The sequence below is a fragment of the Dermochelys coriacea genome, chromosome 8, assembly GCF_009764565.3.
Source record: "Dermochelys coriacea isolate rDerCor1 chromosome 8, rDerCor1.pri.v4, whole genome shotgun sequence".
In the NCBI taxonomy this organism is placed as follows: domain Eukaryota; kingdom Metazoa; phylum Chordata; order Testudines; family Dermochelyidae; genus Dermochelys; species Dermochelys coriacea.
The window spans coordinates 13,618,749-13,637,177 of record NC_050075.1 but is presented as its reverse complement, the minus strand read 5'-3'; the positions used below and the strand labels follow the sequence as shown (position 1 = coordinate 13,637,177).

General features: G+C 38.7%; 1 protein-coding gene across 4 annotated transcripts in view; it reads right to left on the bottom strand.

Annotated features, from left to right (window-relative positions):
• FSTL4 (follistatin like 4) overlaps nt 1–18,429 on the bottom strand; it is a 493,379-nt gene that overhangs the window by 450,056 nt on the left and 24,894 nt on the right. The gene's annotated exons all lie outside the window — the stretch shown is intronic.

Below are 18,429 nucleotides of genomic sequence, written 5' to 3'. Positions count from 1 at the left end.
ATAAACTGAGTATTTTGAAATGGACTATCATGGGGTGGCCAACCTGAGCCTGAGAAGGAGCCCGAATTTACCCATGTACATTGCCAAAGAGCCACAGTAATATGTCAGCAGTCCCCCCCATCAGCTCCCCAATCCCGCTTCCAGAGCCTCCCACTCACCGGCAGCCCCGCTGATCAGTACCTTCCCCTCCCTCCCTGCACCTCCCAATCAACTGTTTTGTGGCGTGCAGGAGGCTCTGGGGGGAGGGAGAGGAGGGGAGGGCACGGCAGGCTCAGGGGAGGGGGTGGGAAGGGATGGAGTGGGGGTTGGGCCTGTGGCAGAGCCAGGGGTTAAGCAGTGAGCACCCCCTGCACATTGGAAAGTTGGTGCCTGTAGCTCCAGCTCTGGAGTCGGTGCCTATACAAGAAGCTGCATATTAACTTCTGAAGAGCCGCATGTAGCTCTGGAGCCACAGGTTGGCCACCCCTGGACTATCAGATTTCCTTAAGAGAAAAAGCAAAACAGTTCTAGACAGAATGTATTTCTTTATAATGACCAAGGCAAATACTCTCCAGAGTGACAGAGAAAAGTAAGATCTAGCTATATAACATGATGTATATGCAGTCTGATGCATGATGGCAATGTGGCATAAAGGTTTTATTGATGCGCTTTGGGGATGGATTGAGTAGCAAAACAAAGAGTTATGCTGATTAACCTAGATGAATGCAAATGAAGCCTTGTACAACAAAATGATATTCAAAATATGTATTTGTAGCACACACGCGTGTGTGTACAGTGAAATACACACACTGATTATCAATACATCTCCACACACACAAATTGGCCTAACACTACAAGATGCTGTTCTGTGCAGAGCAGAGTGTGCAAATTTCTTTTGCAGATGGAAGCTATGTGTATGGATGCAGTATGGTCAAGAACTTGGCACTGACCTCTGTACTGAGCAGAAATAACTTAAGACCCTGTGCATCAGCTCCCTTACTCAAAAGGGCACAAGATAAAGAGGGGCAAAGAGTGAATGTCTCTAAGACAAAACCTAAGTATGGTCCTCTGTGACATTATCTGATTAAAATATGACCATGTACATCGTTGTTGCTACCACTGTTATATAATTGCAACAGATCTTGTACAAAGTATGTCAAGTAAGGGGTCTATGGAAAGGTTATGATTTGCTGATATGATTATGCTATTTGTATGCATGTATCTTTTTGTATCTGAAATTATGAATATTAACTCTGTACCTGTATTTAAAATGTTTTCTCCTGTGGTAACACCAAGGTATTTAGCCTGCACATCTTAAAGGGACTATTCAAGTTAAATGAATCATCAAGAAACACCTAACTCACAATGGACCATGGGAGATGCCTATCTACACTTAATGGACTTTCCTCTGGTGGCCTCTACTATGACTAAGCAAAGCATGCATGGATATGTGACTTGCCCATGTGTCTCCAAACACCATCTTGTTCCCCATAATTTTCTACAGTGAGAACAATGGGTTTCTCTTCACTTGGCAGAAGCTATAAAAGACCCTGGAAACATCTCCATTTTGCCTCTTTCCTGCTCAAATCTCTGAATTATGAATTTAGACTAATGGGAGCATTCTAACCATTCGACTGAGACCCTTCCAATGATTTGGAAGCAACCCCAGAGACTTAACAAGCCAGCAGTTTATTCCATTACTGCTACGAGCATGATTCAAGAACTTTGCATTTATTGTATTTATTTGATTCCTTTTAACCAATTTTAACTCTCACCTTTTTTCCCCTTTCTTTTTATAAATAAACCTTTAGATTTTAGATATTAAAGGATTGGCAACAGCCTGATTATTAGGTAAGATTTGAGTTGTATATTGAAGGTATATGGCTGGTCCTTTGTGATCAAAAGAACCCTTTTGTTTGATTAAATTGAATAACCACTCATCATTAAGTCTAGCGTTCATGGTGGTGAAACAGGGGGTTCTCAGACTGGGGGTCATAACCCCTCAGGGGGTTGTGAGGTTATTAGGTGGGGGGCTGCGAGCTGTCAGCCTCCACCCTAAACCCCGCTTCACCTCCAGCATTTATAATAATGTTACATATTTTAAAAAGTGTTTTTAATGTATGGGAGGGGGTTGCACTCAGAGGCTTGCTGTGTGAAATGGGTCACTAGTACAAAAGTTCGAGAACCACTGTGCTACAAGGACGGGAATGCCTCAGGAAGCTGCTTTTCTGACTTCTTGTTGGCCAGTGTGGTGAAACAGAAGTTTACTTTTGTTGCTGGTTTGGTTTTTCTTATGGGGGAATAACTACCAGTTTCAGGGTGTGCTTGCCCTATTTCTCAGCAGTTTATCCTGAATTTGGTATTCTTAGTTGTGACCTACAGAGGCACGGTGACAGTCCTCCATTAACAAATGAGGTTCTCAGCTAAAACATTCCCCTCAAGCCTTTTTCCTGCAAAGAAAACACTCAATAATACAGGACTGGGTTTCCTCATGATCCCGTGTCCTTCACTTAACAGCAGTAAAAAGAGAGCTATATAGGTTTCAGCATGGCTAATATAGACCCGGCATAGACCCTGGTTGAGAATTCAGTTCATTAGCCCGCTCTGAATCCAGAGTTGTGCTGTGTTCACTGTGCTAGGTGGATTTAAGCTAGCTTGGGTTGGATAGGTGTGTGTGCGCATGTGTGTGTGTGTAAAACACTTTTGCTATATAGACATACCCTAGTCTCACTAGTTTCACAAACTAGGTCACTACAACTGTCCACCATTTGTTATTCATGGTGTCCCTAAGTGGATGACAGGTAGTGCTGGCCCCCCCCAAAAAATCTGTCCTGCAGGAAATTCCAAGATTTTTACATTTGTTTTTGTCCTGAAGTTGAATCAAAAGTTGAAGTCTTGTAACTTCACATGAAACAAGATATTCTAAACATTATGTTTTGATCTTATGGAAACGTTTTGGGAAGGTAAAATTTCATTTTGACTCAATCTATAATAAAATATAAGTCAAAACATTTACTTATTACATTCCATTATATCATAAACTATCATGAGAAAGTCTAAATGGAATGTTTCAATAATTGCCTGTAAAAATTGAGAAAAAAATTACTTCATGAAATGTTTTGATTTAGTCAAATCAGTATTTTGCAATGGAAAACTGTTCTGTCAGAAAAAATGTTGACCATCTCTAATGACAAGCTTGTTAAACAAGAGAATAATAAATAGCAAAAAAACAGGTTTCAGAGTAGCGGCCATGTTAGTCTGTATCAGCAAAAAAGAAAAAGGAGTATTTGTGGCACCTTAGAGACTAACAAATTTATTTGAGCATAAGCTTTTGTGAGCTACAGCTCACTTCATCGGATACATTCAGTGGAAATTCACTTAATTTATTTGAGCATAAGTGAATTTCCACTGAATGCATCCGATGAAGTGAGCTGTAGCTCACAAAAGCTTATGCTCAAATAAATTTGTTAGTCTCTAAGGTGCCACAGGTCCTCCTTTTCTTTTTGCAAATAGCAAAAAAACACTTCCACCATGAATTAACAAAACTTTCATGATGTGCAAATGTTCTTGGGAATCACATGAATATTCACAAATAATGTATAGTTTGATTAAGTGGCTCAAATTCCATTTACTGCTCTTTGTTTGCATATTGTTCAGAAAAATACATCTATACATGCTCACTGTTTCCAAAGAGTGCTCAACACCTCACTGGTTTGGGCCCTTAATTCAGTCTTTGGTGGAATCATATAAGACTTCAGTTTATGTTGGAAATCTTTGGTTCTTCAACATTTCTTGCTTTGCTTATATATCCCTGTGGTATATTCCAGTCTCTGTACTGCAATTTCAAAATCTGAATGCATTTTACCAGAAGTAATACAAGAAAACAAACACAAAGTTAAAATAAATCTCTCTCTTTGTGTTACTGTCACATAAAATTAGCCTTATACATGTCAGGTTAACTTTATTAAAGTGAAGTTAATTAGTAATTGACCATTTCAACTTGTTATGGCTGTTAATCTGCACACAAGTTACATTAAGAGACCAGCAAATAAATACATACATACATACACACACACACACACACACACCTGCCAGCAAAATAAATTAAAAACTAATTAACATTTTGATTTGGAAGGTAATCAGTGGTCTATCACACTGAACAAGTAATCTACCAGCACTGGATTGTCCTAACTGTTCGCAATTGATGATCTAATTCCAGTGCCTCATGGGAATTCTTTCTTAACATGTCTAAATTTTCCTCTACACTCGGGGAACAACTAAGTGAAATAAACCATTTCTGTGTAGAACTGCTTACCTACATAAAATAATGATTCCAGTGTCATCTCCAACAGGATCATTTGGAAACAAAGGCAATTCAGCACTCAGTCTACTGGTGAACATAATGGACCCAGGCACATTTAGAATAGAGATTGGCCCAAATAACAAAGTTAAAATACAACTGCAAACTTTCCAGATGTTCAGTTCTGGAGGTTTGGTTTTTTTCAGTTTGGGTGTTTTAGAAAGGTAAGATCTAGCACCAAAGTAGGGTACATTCCTTAACAGCTTGTAAAGATGATTAATAGATATTGTTTATTTATACATTATACACACACACATACGCGTGCACACACACTTACAGAAATGAGCTGTATGTGTATATACATAGAACTGTTCTACATGGTTATAAGCAGCCTACTGACCCAGAGTCTATGATAATTGATGATCATTTATTAACCTTTCATAAGCTATTTAATAAAAAAGATGCTTTTTTAAATAAAGTGCAACTCAAAAATCTATTAATACAATGTTAAAGTTACTCATGCTTAAAAAAAAAATCACAAAAAGTCAAGAAATTGTGTTGTCTAAATGGAATCTAGACAACTTTAAACAAATTCGTATTTGGTTTCTGGCCCATCTCCTAACTTCTGTCTGTTTACCTTTCCTTAAACTGTGAGCCCCTCCAGGCTGGGACCATCTCTTCTTGAATGCCTAGAAAGTGCCTTGAAAGAACAGGCAGGGATTGGTATTGCAGAATCACATTTTCTTTTTTTTTTTAAATTAATATGAAGCAATTACATTAAGGAATCACTTGCAAAGTAATACATTTCAATTATGACATTTTGCTTTGGTAAAGCCACTAAGGCCCCAAATCATGGCAGCAAATGCAACCCTTTTAGCAAAGGTAACAGACAGTGGGAGCAATGCACTACATAATGCATTGGTTGAGAATTATAGACCAATGTAACATACTTGTGTTTTTACAATGATAGGGTCAGAGTTCCCTTCAAAGAGGCGTTAATGGATTCTGCTCAAGAGTCAATTAATGAGCAGAAATCCTGGCACCAGTGAAGTCAATTGGGGCAGGACTTCACCCTGACAGTATATTTACATTGGTGGGGATTGGAGTATTCTTATCTCAGGTTAGCCAAGTCAAGTTAAAATAGAAGTGAAGACAATGCATCTTGGTTTTAACTCAGGTTTAAACTGAGCTGCTAACCCAAATTAAAATCCAAGTTGTATTGTCTTCACTGCTATTTGATCCTGAGTTAAGAATACTGGGTTGTTGGGTTTTTTTGTTTATTCGTTTGTCTTTGTGGGGTAGGAGGTATATATGTGCATGCAGTGGACATAGTCCTAGAATAAGGTTTGATGCTGAGCACACACAAATATCACTGGTTTCAATGGGAGATGCAGGTCCTCAAACTGAGAATAGCCAGATCCCAGATTTCTCTCATTTGACACCCAGAAACTGAGGCGCCCAAAAATAAATCAGTGCCCATTTTTGAAAATTTGGCTGGATGTATTTGTCCTTTTTCACTTTCCCCCATTTTAAAGTTTATTTTATTTAAAATAAATGTTTTAAAGGAAAACCTGCTTTGACTTGGTCTGGAACCTCAGCAGAGTTAGTCAGTCTGTTTTTTCAATTAGATTGTGTTGGATGGCATTTTTATTTTTAGAACTGCCACTGTTTTGATGTAAGCACATTGAAAACAATGTGTCAGAACCACCTGTTGCTATTCTGGAGCATTACTCTAATGAGCATTTTTCTCAGTGCTATAAAACATTCCTGCCAACAGCAGTTGTCTGTGTAGCGAATTAAAGCAAATAACACTATTACTCCTATAAGCTTTTGCTCACTGGAACAACCTATTGAAATATGTGTACTGGTTTCCGTGATAGTCCTGGGGGACAAGGTGGGTGAGGTAATATCTTTTATTGGACCAATTTCTGTTGGTGAGAGAGAAGCTTTTGAGCTGTACAGTCAATCTCCTACACAGTTCAGTTTAACTCAACAAGATACAGGATGCACAGGGGATAAATTCAGCATTGGTGCCATCTCCGATGACTTTGGTCCTAAATAGCAGACAGTAAGCAGTCATCTTTTCAGTGCCTTTTACATCTAGGAAGCTCCTTTAAAGAAAGAAGTTTCTAAAAACTGAACAACATGAAAGCCTCTTTCACTGGAGTAGGCTGCTTACTCTAGCTGTTTTGAACTGCAGCTCCCAAAGCCAGTCTCCTGTGTTGTCCCAACCCTGCAATATATAATGGGCCACATTCTCTGCAGGCATAGTGCCATGGAAAGAAAGGAAGGCATGGAGAGAAGCTGTATTTCCAAGCTTCTTACGAGAAAGGCATTAAGATTGGAGGCTGAATGGGTGCACTAGGATGGGAATGGTGCAAGGATAGGTGTGCATACTGGGCATCACAGCAATGCTCCATGCTTATGCTAGGAAAAGCTCTAGGATGCATAATGCCTCCTGGATCTTCTGCAAAGCAGTATAGCTCTGCACTGTCCTATCACAAGCAAGAGGCCTGAAAGGCATAGTAGAGCCCTGATGTTTCAGTAGTTTGCCTACAGCTGGTTGGCTTTGCAACATTTATGTAACTTTAAATTTGTAGCTTTGGTTTAAAACTTTAGGATTTTTATTGTTTAAATTATGAACTTACTGCTGGAGCACCCATGAAAAAAAAAAGAGTGGGTGCTCAGCATCCACTAGTAGCCACCCACCAATCAGCAGTTTGGTGGGCCCTGCCAACCAGCTCCTCCCCATCTCCCTGCCTCCCACTGATCAGCTGTTTGGTGGTGGGTGGAAGGTGCTGGAAAGAGGGCAGAGTGGGGTAGGAAGAGGTGCAGCGAGGGTGAGGCCTTGGGGAAGGGGTGGAGTAGGAGTGGGGCCTCGGGGCCAAGCTGGGGTGGAGCACTTTCAGGGAAAGCTGAAAGTCAGCGCCTGTGACTTACTGTATTTCATGAAAGATGCTAATGAAGCACAAAACATTCCCTCACTATCTTCTGAGCCAGGCTGGGGAAAAAAAACAAACAAACATTCACTGTTGAGGAAGCTGGGTTTCAGTATAGAAGTTGAAAGGACAAATTTTAAATTGCTCTTTCTGGTAAAAACATTCAGAGAAGCTTTGATGGCTCAAATCATATAGTGTCATCTGTTCACCATACGGTATCTAATTGAGATAACTGCTGCATCTCTGATTATACTCACTATTGTTTCTAGAATTCAGATAATAAACCCAGGTATAGCTCAATAAATCTCTACACCATCACAGGAAAGCTCATTGGAAGTTTGCGTTAGAACACATCTGCATTTTAACAGTTCCTTTCTCATCTAAAACTCCTCTTCTTGATGATACAAAAATCTTGACACTAATGGGAAATTTCCCCATCCCCCTCACACATTTCCAGAAATATGCTATGGACATAGACTTTACATTTCAGAAATAAATAGGCACCATTTCACCTGCTAAGGTTACATGGTTTATCAACAGGAATATCAGAAAGTGTACCCCTCCATTACATAACTGCCTGATAACTAGATAAGTGAGGGGAATTTTATTTTCAACAACATACATTTTAGTTTGATTTTAAACTCTCCTATGAGAATCTACCTGCATTTTCCAACCCAGATGTGATTTTTCACAGCCACATGACTGTGACACTACTGGAACTTATCAACATTTGATTCCTGCCCATGTCAGTCTGTGCTGCAGTTCAGCATAAAGCAAGAGCATCCAAAATCTAGCTACTTTTAGTTAGAGCAGGGATGGGCAAACTATGGCCCGTGGGACCATCCTGTCCGGCCCCTGAGCTCCTGGCCAGGGAGGCTAGCCCTCGACCCCTCCCCCACAGCCATGTTGCTGCGTGGGCAGTGCAGCTTGCACCTGCCCACCTCCCAGGCTTTCCAATAAGCCAGTCCTGCTGCTCTGAGCAGCATGGTAAGGGGGCAGGAAGGGGGTTGGATAAGGGGCAGGAGGTCCCGGGGGGCAGTCAGGGGACGGGGGTGGTTGGATGGGGTGGAGGTTTGGGGAGAGGGGCCTGTCAGGGGGCAGGGATGTAGATAGGGGTTGGGGCAGTCAGGGAATAGGGAGCGGGGGGTCCTGGGAGAGGGCGGTCAGGGGACAAGGAGTGGGGAGGGTTGGGGGTTCTGAGGGGGGCAATCAGTTGGAGGGGTGGATAGGGGGAGGGGGCCAGGCTGTTTGCAGAGGCACAGCCTTCCCTATCCGGCCCTCCATACCATTTCACAACCCCGATGTGGCCCTCAGGCCAAAAAGTTTGCCCAACCCTGAGTTAGAGCATTAATATTACAGATGTTCAGAGTCATTAGAATCTAAGCAATCTCTAATGCAGCTGCAGTACAGTCACATTCCTGTATTCAGTTGGTGGTCCAAGTTGTTATCAACAAAAATATGACAGTCTCCCTAGTGGACTGAACATTGCAACATCCTGCCTGGACAGAACACCTTAGACATTGCAACCGTCTGCATGTGTTATCAAAACTAAAATAGAAACAAGGCAACTGCAAGTACTAAAACTTGATTTTAGATCTAAAGAATACTTGATGTGCACCAACTGAGCAAGTATCCTATCAACTTCACTTTTTGACTTTGCCCATTTCCATAGACTTCAATAGTTTAGGTTCTGTGCATTGTCAAGTATAAATTGAGAAGTGATAAATAATGGGAAAATGAAACAATTGTCTTGTTTCAAGCAATTGAATATTTGCATTTTCTACCCTTCCACCCATATGAATGCTCTGCAGGCTGTATTAGTATATCAGGCTCTATAGGTGTTTGGTTTTGAGGGAGGAAGGACAGAGTTCATAGCACTTTGATATGTAACTACCTGATCTTCAAGCATAGTCTAGACTTGTTGAACAGAATTGAGAGCAGAAGTTCGTTTGCCATCTCCAAATAATTAGAACATAATTGTTTTAATTGTTAGGTTTATCTAGAGTGAGCACAGGTACAATTTACTGAAGATCACAGAATGAAAAAAATTATACTCTAACTGCTCCACCAGAAACATTATGCCTAATTATGCCCAATTAATGCTGAATAAGCAGTACAGCGAGAGAGAAATCTGGCCCATTTTGTTTAAAATAGAGTCTGATTCTCTCATTCCCTTGCTAAAGGTTTTCATCAAGTTACCTGCAATAAAAAAAAAAAGAGCATGACATATGCATGACAGAATGCATTACTGATATTAATTCTTTATGTAAATGCCAAGCTCTTAGGTGTACTGCTGCCTATAAAAATGAATGATACAGTATTCCAGTCCTACTTTAAGCTCATGTGCTAAACAATGGAGAAAGCCTTTATCAACAAATCTTCAGAGCTGGGGGGGGCGGGGAGGGAAAATGTATGAAGTACCTAGAAAACTTGTTACCTACGGCTGAGAAAGGTCAAATTACCCCCCTTTGGGGGGTGGGCGGAAAGCATTCCGAGCTACCTACTGAAATTTCCTGAACTGAAGTTAAAGATAAGGAAAAAACTGTTTGGATGAGGGAACACAGTTGAATGGATTCAAAAAACACGCCAATGTAAATTCTGTTGTACATTTCTGAGACTCAAAGTAAAGGGAGAAACAAAACATAAAACGGATCCAAGGGATGAAGATGCAAACTTGGAATGAAAAGCACACTCACCGTATTGTACATACCTTATGTGCAAGCACACACACTCCAGGTATATTATGCAAACTCCCTTTTTTCATTCAGAACTTAGCTGTTCCTCAGGGTTCTCCTGTAGGATCATTCTCTTCCCCAGTCTCCCTCCCCTAAGCATGTCCTCTGCTATAAAGTATTTCTCAAGAAGTAGAAGTAGAGCTAGCCATAAAATCTGGTTCTTCTACCCCATATAGAATTTCAAAACACAAAATTCAAATTCAAATGTTCTGACACAATGGTGCTGACAAAATGAGATTAAAATTTTAGTATCAAACTGAATTTTCATCTTTGTTTTCCTTGTGGAGGAGGGGGGGTGGAGATGGAGGAAACCAAATCTAACTGAAAACCCAAAACAAGAAGAAGGGGAGAGAAACAAAAATTCAATTTTCAAATTTTAATTTAATCTTGAAACTTCCTATTAACAATTTTAAAAAAACAACTAAAAGTGACATCTTCCTGCAAAATAATTCATTTTTTTGGTTGAAAAAATGTCAGCTAGCTCAACACAGAGTCTTTTCCTTGTGTAATATAAAAAGGGATTTAACTAGCATATGCTATATAAACAAGGTAAATGGTTCTTTAGAATGTGCTAGCTAGTTGAGTGGAAAATCGAAGGAGAAACTTGGTCTTCTCTTTGACCAGCACTGTCTACATTAGAGGTTTAGAAGGGTTAGTTAAAACACACTAACATGCTCTTATAAGGAAAAATCCTTTTACCCTAGTCTAGAAATACTTATACTCCTTATCTAGCACTAATTAAGACTAGATTAGGCACAACTACTCTCCTATTCTAGACCTGAGACTGCTCCAAACACTATTGAAAAGCATCTAAACATTTCTACTGACCTTATTTTTCCTATGTGGTTAGCATAAGAACCAAAACGAACAAACAATCTGAACCTTCACACATCCCACCAGGTGAACTCAAACTTCACCTTTGTTATTCCAGACAGCTTGCAAGGCTTCCTCTCCCTTGATTTTTTCTTAGCTCTAGATTTGTAGGTTATAGAAGATGCAATTTCAGAAATCTCACAAGCAAGCTATTCTCTCTCTCTCTCTCTCTCTCTCTCTCTCTCACCCCCCCCCCCCAGAGGTCTTGTTATTTCAGCTCAGTATTAGCTTTAAGTGCACCTCAGGGCCAAAGCAAAGCAAACCAAACAATGTTCTTGTGGTTATACCACTAGACCAAGATTCAAAAGACCTGAGTTACATTCACTTTGGCCTACATTTTCACAAGTGTTCACAGATTCTATGCACTTTCTATTCCTTGACTTCAAAGTACTTAACAAGTATTGATTGATTTACTACTCAAATCTTCTGTGATGCAGGATGCATGCTTCCTACTTGTCGGATAAGGAATCTGAGCAGAGAGAGAGAGAAATCCTACAATTTCCAAGTGTCCACTAATTTTTGGCACCTCACTTTATGGGTGTCAAACCTGTGACAAATGGGTCTTCAATTTTCAGAGATGCTGAATGCTCCCACTGAAGTCAACGAGAGCAGAATCTGTCCCTCCAAGCCTTTACCAAAAAAACCACATCTTGTAAAGAACACAGTGGGAGCTACTTAGTCAAAGATTTAAATGAAAATAGTTCTGTTTTTGTCACTCATATGTAGGAAATTAAATGTTTTCCTTTTTATAGTATAAAAATTTTATGCATGTAGGTGAATTTCACCCTTTAAGAGAGCCAGCACAGTTCTAGGTACCACCTTGAGTTCCTTTTGGAATAATTTCTCACTTTACTTTTGGCCCTCCGCATAGGGGTGAATTACACTCAGCCATAACAGTACAATACTCATAGGATTTTGAAACACTGGAAGGATAATACAAAAAGTGAAATAGGCCTCTATGTTGTTTAAAATAGCAAGCTAGGATCTCATCTGAAAGAGCAAGCACAATGACCTTTAGACCTTATAGATAATTTGAGATCTCCAACAGAAGCAATCGAGACTCCTAGACATGGACTGAGACAAAAACTATTATGAGTGCAATGACGGTTCCAGATGGACAATTCACTCTGCCTACTTGTATCACTGACATCTGGTGTGCACATATAACTATTTATGGTTGTGATGAAGACTAATGTGACATTTGTTGCCTTCTGAAATTTTAAGTGACTCAGATGCCATGCAAACAGTAAGGCAAATGATTGGTGCGCTGGTATGCTGACGCCTGCCAAATGCCAGCAAAGAGAAAATCATGGCATCATTTAAGATGTATGGCAGTTCTGTTTATGAGTATGAAATGTTTTCTTTAAAGCCACAGTTTAAATGGCAGCATAGCTATGAATGGCAGTTATATTCTTTAGCTATCTACATAAATAGGTATCCAGGACATGAGGTGATACAAACATTGCAAAAGCCATCCATACAAGTGATCAAGGAAGTTGGATTCCTTAGATGATGGATCCTTTTATTTACAGTTAGTTATTATGTCTACACTCTGATCCCTCATTCACATTTAGTAGCACTCACTCCACAGGTAAACTCATGCATTTCAGTGGGATCACAAACCGAGTAAGGTACTCCTCAGTATGAGCAATCTAGCAGTATGGGGGGCGGGGGGGGGGAAGTCACACCAGTCTACACAAGACTTTTCAATTCACTTAAATCACTATATATAACATAAATGGTGTTTAGAGCCTTATAAGTCCTCTGCACTGGGGTAAATTTCACCCAAGGGATTATTCATTATCACCAACAGCATGTCATTATTTGCGCTCAGTGGCTTTCATTTGAGTAGCTCAACCTGCTTTGCATTTTACAGATGTGGCAAAAGTAAGCCAAAAAGTTTAAATGACTTCCCCAAGGTCACAGCCGTTCAGTGGCATAGCCAAGAACAGAACCCAGTAGTCCTGTCAATAAGCCTTCTATGCCAATCACTAGACATTATGAGCAATCAGTGGCATTTAAATATTTCCTTTGTTCATTAAGCAAAAAGCCACAAGCAATACCTGTAATGGTACAAGAATATTTTCCATTTTCATTGACAAAGGATGATAATATTGTCCAGGGCTATTTGCCAGTAATGTTGTATTATGTTTTGTGGTACATTTCCATTTGATATGCAGTGATGCATGTTCTTTTGTTTGAGGAACTCCCATTAGCGGATGGAAGTTCTGCATGTAGAATATCCAGTAAAGAGATGCAATGATAATCTCATCTGCACCACAGATCAGAGGGAAGATGTCTGGCCATTACTTGAAGGAATATGGCAAAAAACTTTTCATACCACATTAGCAATGTGTATAAAACCTGCCTTTCACTGACATAATTACTTTCACTTAACTTCCCTCTTCAAGCAACATCTAAATTTAATGCTCAATAAAACATAGCTTTCCTTTTTAAAAGCCTACAGTGATGGTGGGAATATTGGGTGTTTTTTAACCCACTTGCAAAACTATAATTTCATTGGGGCTAAATGTACAGGCATAGGTGCTGATCTTGCAGGGACTTCTGATTCATGTGAGTAGTCCCATTGGCTTCCAAACTCCAATAAAAACCTGCCCAAAAATTTTGAATTAGTCTTGGGTGCAAAACTCCCTATATAATTTTGGTTCTGGGTTTGATTTTAAAACTAAGCCTATTTTCTTGTTCCAGTTTGGGTTTGACTAAACTATCAGGAAATAGTTGTGCTTGTAAGATTTCAGCGCAAGATAGTGGACAACTCACAATATCCAATCTAGTGATATTTCCATCATTCAAGGTAATGAAACTATAGTGCAAGCCCTGATTCAGTCTCATACTCAAACTCTAGTTTAAGGGCAATCCAGAGTTGAATGACCCCCCCACCTCCTGAACCCATTACTAGTTCTGAGGTCTAATCATCTTTGGATCTGTTTGTAGGCCTGGTTGGAACCTAAAACAGGGGGAAGCCAGCTAAACCTAGGTTTAGCAGCATTTGTGGCATATGGTTCTGGCAGCAGGAGCCTGAATAGCTTCTCTGGCTGGATCATTTGAGGTGGTGTCTCAACACCAAACTAGTTTAGAGTGGGGAAATATACTTCCTCCGTTTTTCATTTCAATAAAGTTGTAGCCTTTTCTTGGCATTCTGAACTACATCACATCATCAAGACCTCAGGAACTAAAGCAGTGTAGAGAATATTGTACCACCAAAGACAACAATTATATTCCCATTCTCAGATAAGCCAAACTTCAAAGACATTATACATTGGCTCAGATGTGATTTGCAGCATCTAAGGAATGTTAGAACTTGGAAAGTGGTTGTTATTTTGGGGTGCTTAAATTTAGGATGAAATCCTGGCCCCATTGAAGTCAATGGCAAAACTTTCTAACTTCAGGAGGGTTGAGATTTCACACTGAAGCTTCATAAAACATTCCAGATTGATTATGTGTGTTTTCAAGCCTGCAAATGTTTAAATTCCATATGTTATGATCTAGTCTTAAATAACTCACCATTTTTTGCTGTATGTGAAAACAACCTAAATGTTAAGAGCTCAGTTCAATGTTTATTTTTGAATAATATCTCTCCATTAATATGATAAAATTTGTCAGTAGCTTCCTTGTGACTACAGCTGATTAAAAAATAAAAAAAAAAGTCAACAAATCTCTCTCAAAAAAGGTCATTTCACCAAAACCTTAAATGTTTCATGGGAAAAACATATCTGTTTTGATTAAAATGTTTCTCAGGTCCAGGATGGAATTCCAGGTCTGATTGAGAGAGAGAGAGAGAGAGAGATCAGAATAGCCAATGGCCCAATAGTCAGGGAACCCACAGCAAACGTGGGAAACCCACGTTCTAGTCCCTGCTCTGTCTGATTTGGAGCAGGGATTGAATTGTGTTATTCTAGGGCATCAATGTCTTACGGGAATATTTTGCAATTTTTTTTTTAAAAGGTCTTGGTTTTGCTCCATGTTGGAATGAAAACACAATTTCGAAACCTCAAAAGTGTATGTGAAATGGAATTGTTTTCTGGATAGCCTTACTTGAGACTGAAAGTGAAGACATTATAATTTTGTTAGGTATGTGGATTTTGGATGGTTGCTTTTTTGTTTCAATGGGTAAAAGAGCAGCTATTATGGATTTTCCCAACTTCTGGGATTCCAGAATCTCGTCCAATGTTTAAGTCTTACTTCCTCCACAAAACCCACCCCTGCTAAACTCAGTAAAAATGCTGTCACCTACCTCGTAAGTATTCTAAGAGAGAAACTTGCTCTAAAAGACTCAATGCATTTTGCTCCTGTGTCCTGGCCACATTGACTCTTTTTGATCCCATGCAAGGAGAGTGAATTCGCTAAACTCCAATGGAAGTTCTGGCAAGAGCTAATAGACACTTTGTAGAATCAGGCTATTTAAGATTGAGCTTCTGAAGGATTGAGACTTGCTGGATCATGTACATTGCTGAGCACTCTGCTGGTGCTTAATAATAAGTTATGGTATTAGTTTTAATTTGTTATGCATCCATAGGCACTTAGACCCGATAAATGTGTATGTATATTGTTACTATTCTAATTAAAGTACTACTCAAAGAAGAAATACGATTTTATTTTCTCAAGAATGTCCTATAATTTTAAGGAGGAGGATTGCTGAGCATCAGGAAAACACACTCTGCCATGATAATATAGATTTAGATTTGTTGGACATAAGGGTGACTATACATTGCACACGTAGGGAGCAGTGAACAGTCATAAATCTTGCTTTTGTTTTATAAATTCAAAGCACAAACACAAGAAGTTCTACTATAGACCAGCAAGAAATAGATTTAGAAATTTGAACATAAATTAAGCAATATATTTTTGATTCAGTTACCTGGCGTCTATGAAGATCAGAGCAAACACTTGTAAAGGTGGGGGACTCTTACTGGGTCCCTTACCCTTGTTTTGATATATTTTGAACTAAACTCTTTACAAAATTAACTTGAGATCATTTGACCTGTGAAATAGCCCTTTCTTATTCGAAGAAGATTAACTTTAAAACGTAATTTTAGTTAGTTACAGCTTAGGAATTTTGCCATTTATCATTCCACAGTTAGAATGTCTTCTAGTAGAATTACAGCAATTATATATAAATCAGAAACAATTTGTTTGATAATTAACAGACATTTCTCATGAACAAGCCACCACCACGTCAAAGCAACTGACTGTCACGGGTTCTAAATCCATGAACTGTGAGAAACTATGTTTCCATTTCTAGAACAGTAAAGTTGCTGATGTTATAGGACAGGAAATAAAACAGAAGTTAAAACAGAAGCAAATACAGCCAAGAGAGAATAGGAACTTCCTGAATAGTTTCTGTTGTGATAAACAGTGGCATGAACAAGCTGTACTTTCTGAAAGGGTGAAATGCATTCACTCTGAAAGAAATTAAGAGAATGACAAGCTATTTCACAATTCCACTGACTGTCTGGAATAGAGTTGCATGTAATTTGTTTTCAAATTCCTATTGGTATTCTACTCCTCACTGTACAAACAGTATTGCCTGTTCAACAAGCCTTCTGTGCTGCTACTTTCTTATTTAATCTGCATTTATAAATGTTATACCCCTTGAAGCTATTTCAGCTACAGCCTTTGTACATAAAAACATTTCAATGTTTTAATAATATTCACACTTCTTATAAATCTTTTACAAATCTTTGAACAAATACAACAGGAGCTTAGATCTTTTCACCCTGAGCAAAATCAAGTAATTGGTGTAATAACTTTATGGTTTTAGAGCAAGATCAAATGAATGAATGTCTTTCAAGTATTTTAATATAAACTATAAAACTATTATACTAAATCATTTGATTAATGAATTTCACTTCTAGGAGTAACATTCTTTAAGAAAATCAAATTTCTAATAAGCATGTACTTCATGAAGAATGGCACAACAGTTTTTAAATCCAAAAAGCATGCAAGATACAATTAGTTATCTTTAAAAGAAAGAAAAAGCAATTTGAAACAAAAGACACGAGTGGATCTTAAAGCACATATACTAAATTAATTTAACATTACAAGCACTAGCATCTTGCATAGTGCTACAAAGCAGAAAAATAGATGGTATGATGCGGGGGGATAGAGGTACGACAGCTCAAAACAGTAACAGATTTTCGTTGCTCTAAAAATCAAGGAAAGAGTGCCTGTGAGTGTGAGAGACAAAGCCAATCTTTGCAGTGTCATCACCAACTCGGTTAGAATTGATTTTTTGAAGTGATCCCCAGCAGTGAATAATAAGTGTACTTATAGTATATCTTGAGAAACACATCATGTAAACCATCTTATTGAGAGAATGAACGTACACACACACACACACACACACACACACACAGGAAAACCAACATTCTTAAAAATAAAGATGTCTTGGTGGCTGTTCCTTCATAAAAATACTTTTAATGGCTAATATTTGGTCCAGAATCTGTGACGTAACAATTAACATACTTCAAGCATGCCATTAAATAACTGCTTCAAGAGTCTGCCAATTTTAAAAAAAGTCACTCATTTTGAAAACATAAGGCAATTTGTTAGAAAGTTCATGATAAATTGGAAGTCAAAAATATAATAAAATAAAAAGTTTCATCATTCTCATTGTACATTTAAAAATATTCTTGTTTCCCAACAAGTTTGGTCTGGGCCTCATTATTTCAAAATAAGTTTAAAATCTGAGCTTACTAGATATTTACATACCTATTATGATGAACAAATTCACTTCAAGAACTGATAAGGACAGTCTGAATATTTTTAACTTGAAATACTGATGCAGAATGCTATTCAGAGTTTATAGAGAGTCTCTGTTTAATCACTGCAAAGAAAGCCAACTTTTTAACTTCAGCAATGAAAACACAGATTCAGTTACTTGCACAGTTCCCAGAAGTCTAGTGCCTGTATGGTTAAGATTGCATTGCAATTATATAACAATGAATGAGAAGTCATGCTTTGTGATCAAATAACCCACTATAAAGTTACTCTGTTGACTGTATGCAGTCTTAGTAATAGTAAGCAACGATGAACTATTATACCTTTAGAAATCCTTTCCATTTTCCCATATTACATCACAAGCCTCAGTTTTGGGGAATCTAGTGAAATGTGGGAAGGTTCTGAGTGAGAATCTTGGCAAGCCACTTGGAAACAACTGTGGATTAGTGTCCCCTTTTGTAAATGAGAATACCAATTTCTAAGATTTTAGATCCTCAGGTGAATGTCCATGTATAGTGGCGAAATAGTAACTATTACTACTTATATGAATACATTTTTAGACCCAAATCCTGCAACTGGCTTCATATGGGTACAGAGTTTCACCAACACAGAACGAGCTGGAGGATTGAGAACTTGGACTGTAAACTTTTTGGGGTAGGGACAAGGTCTTCATGCGTGTTTGCACAACACTTGGCAAATTGGGGACTTTGAACACTATTGTAATATACTAATAAAAGAAACTACAGGTGGGAAGAAGAACATATAGCTCAGAGTTAGTAATTCCATTGTCCCCCTCAGCAAGTATTTATCTTCACAATATGACCCTCGCCACTTTTCCCATACCACATTGAAAAAGCTGAAA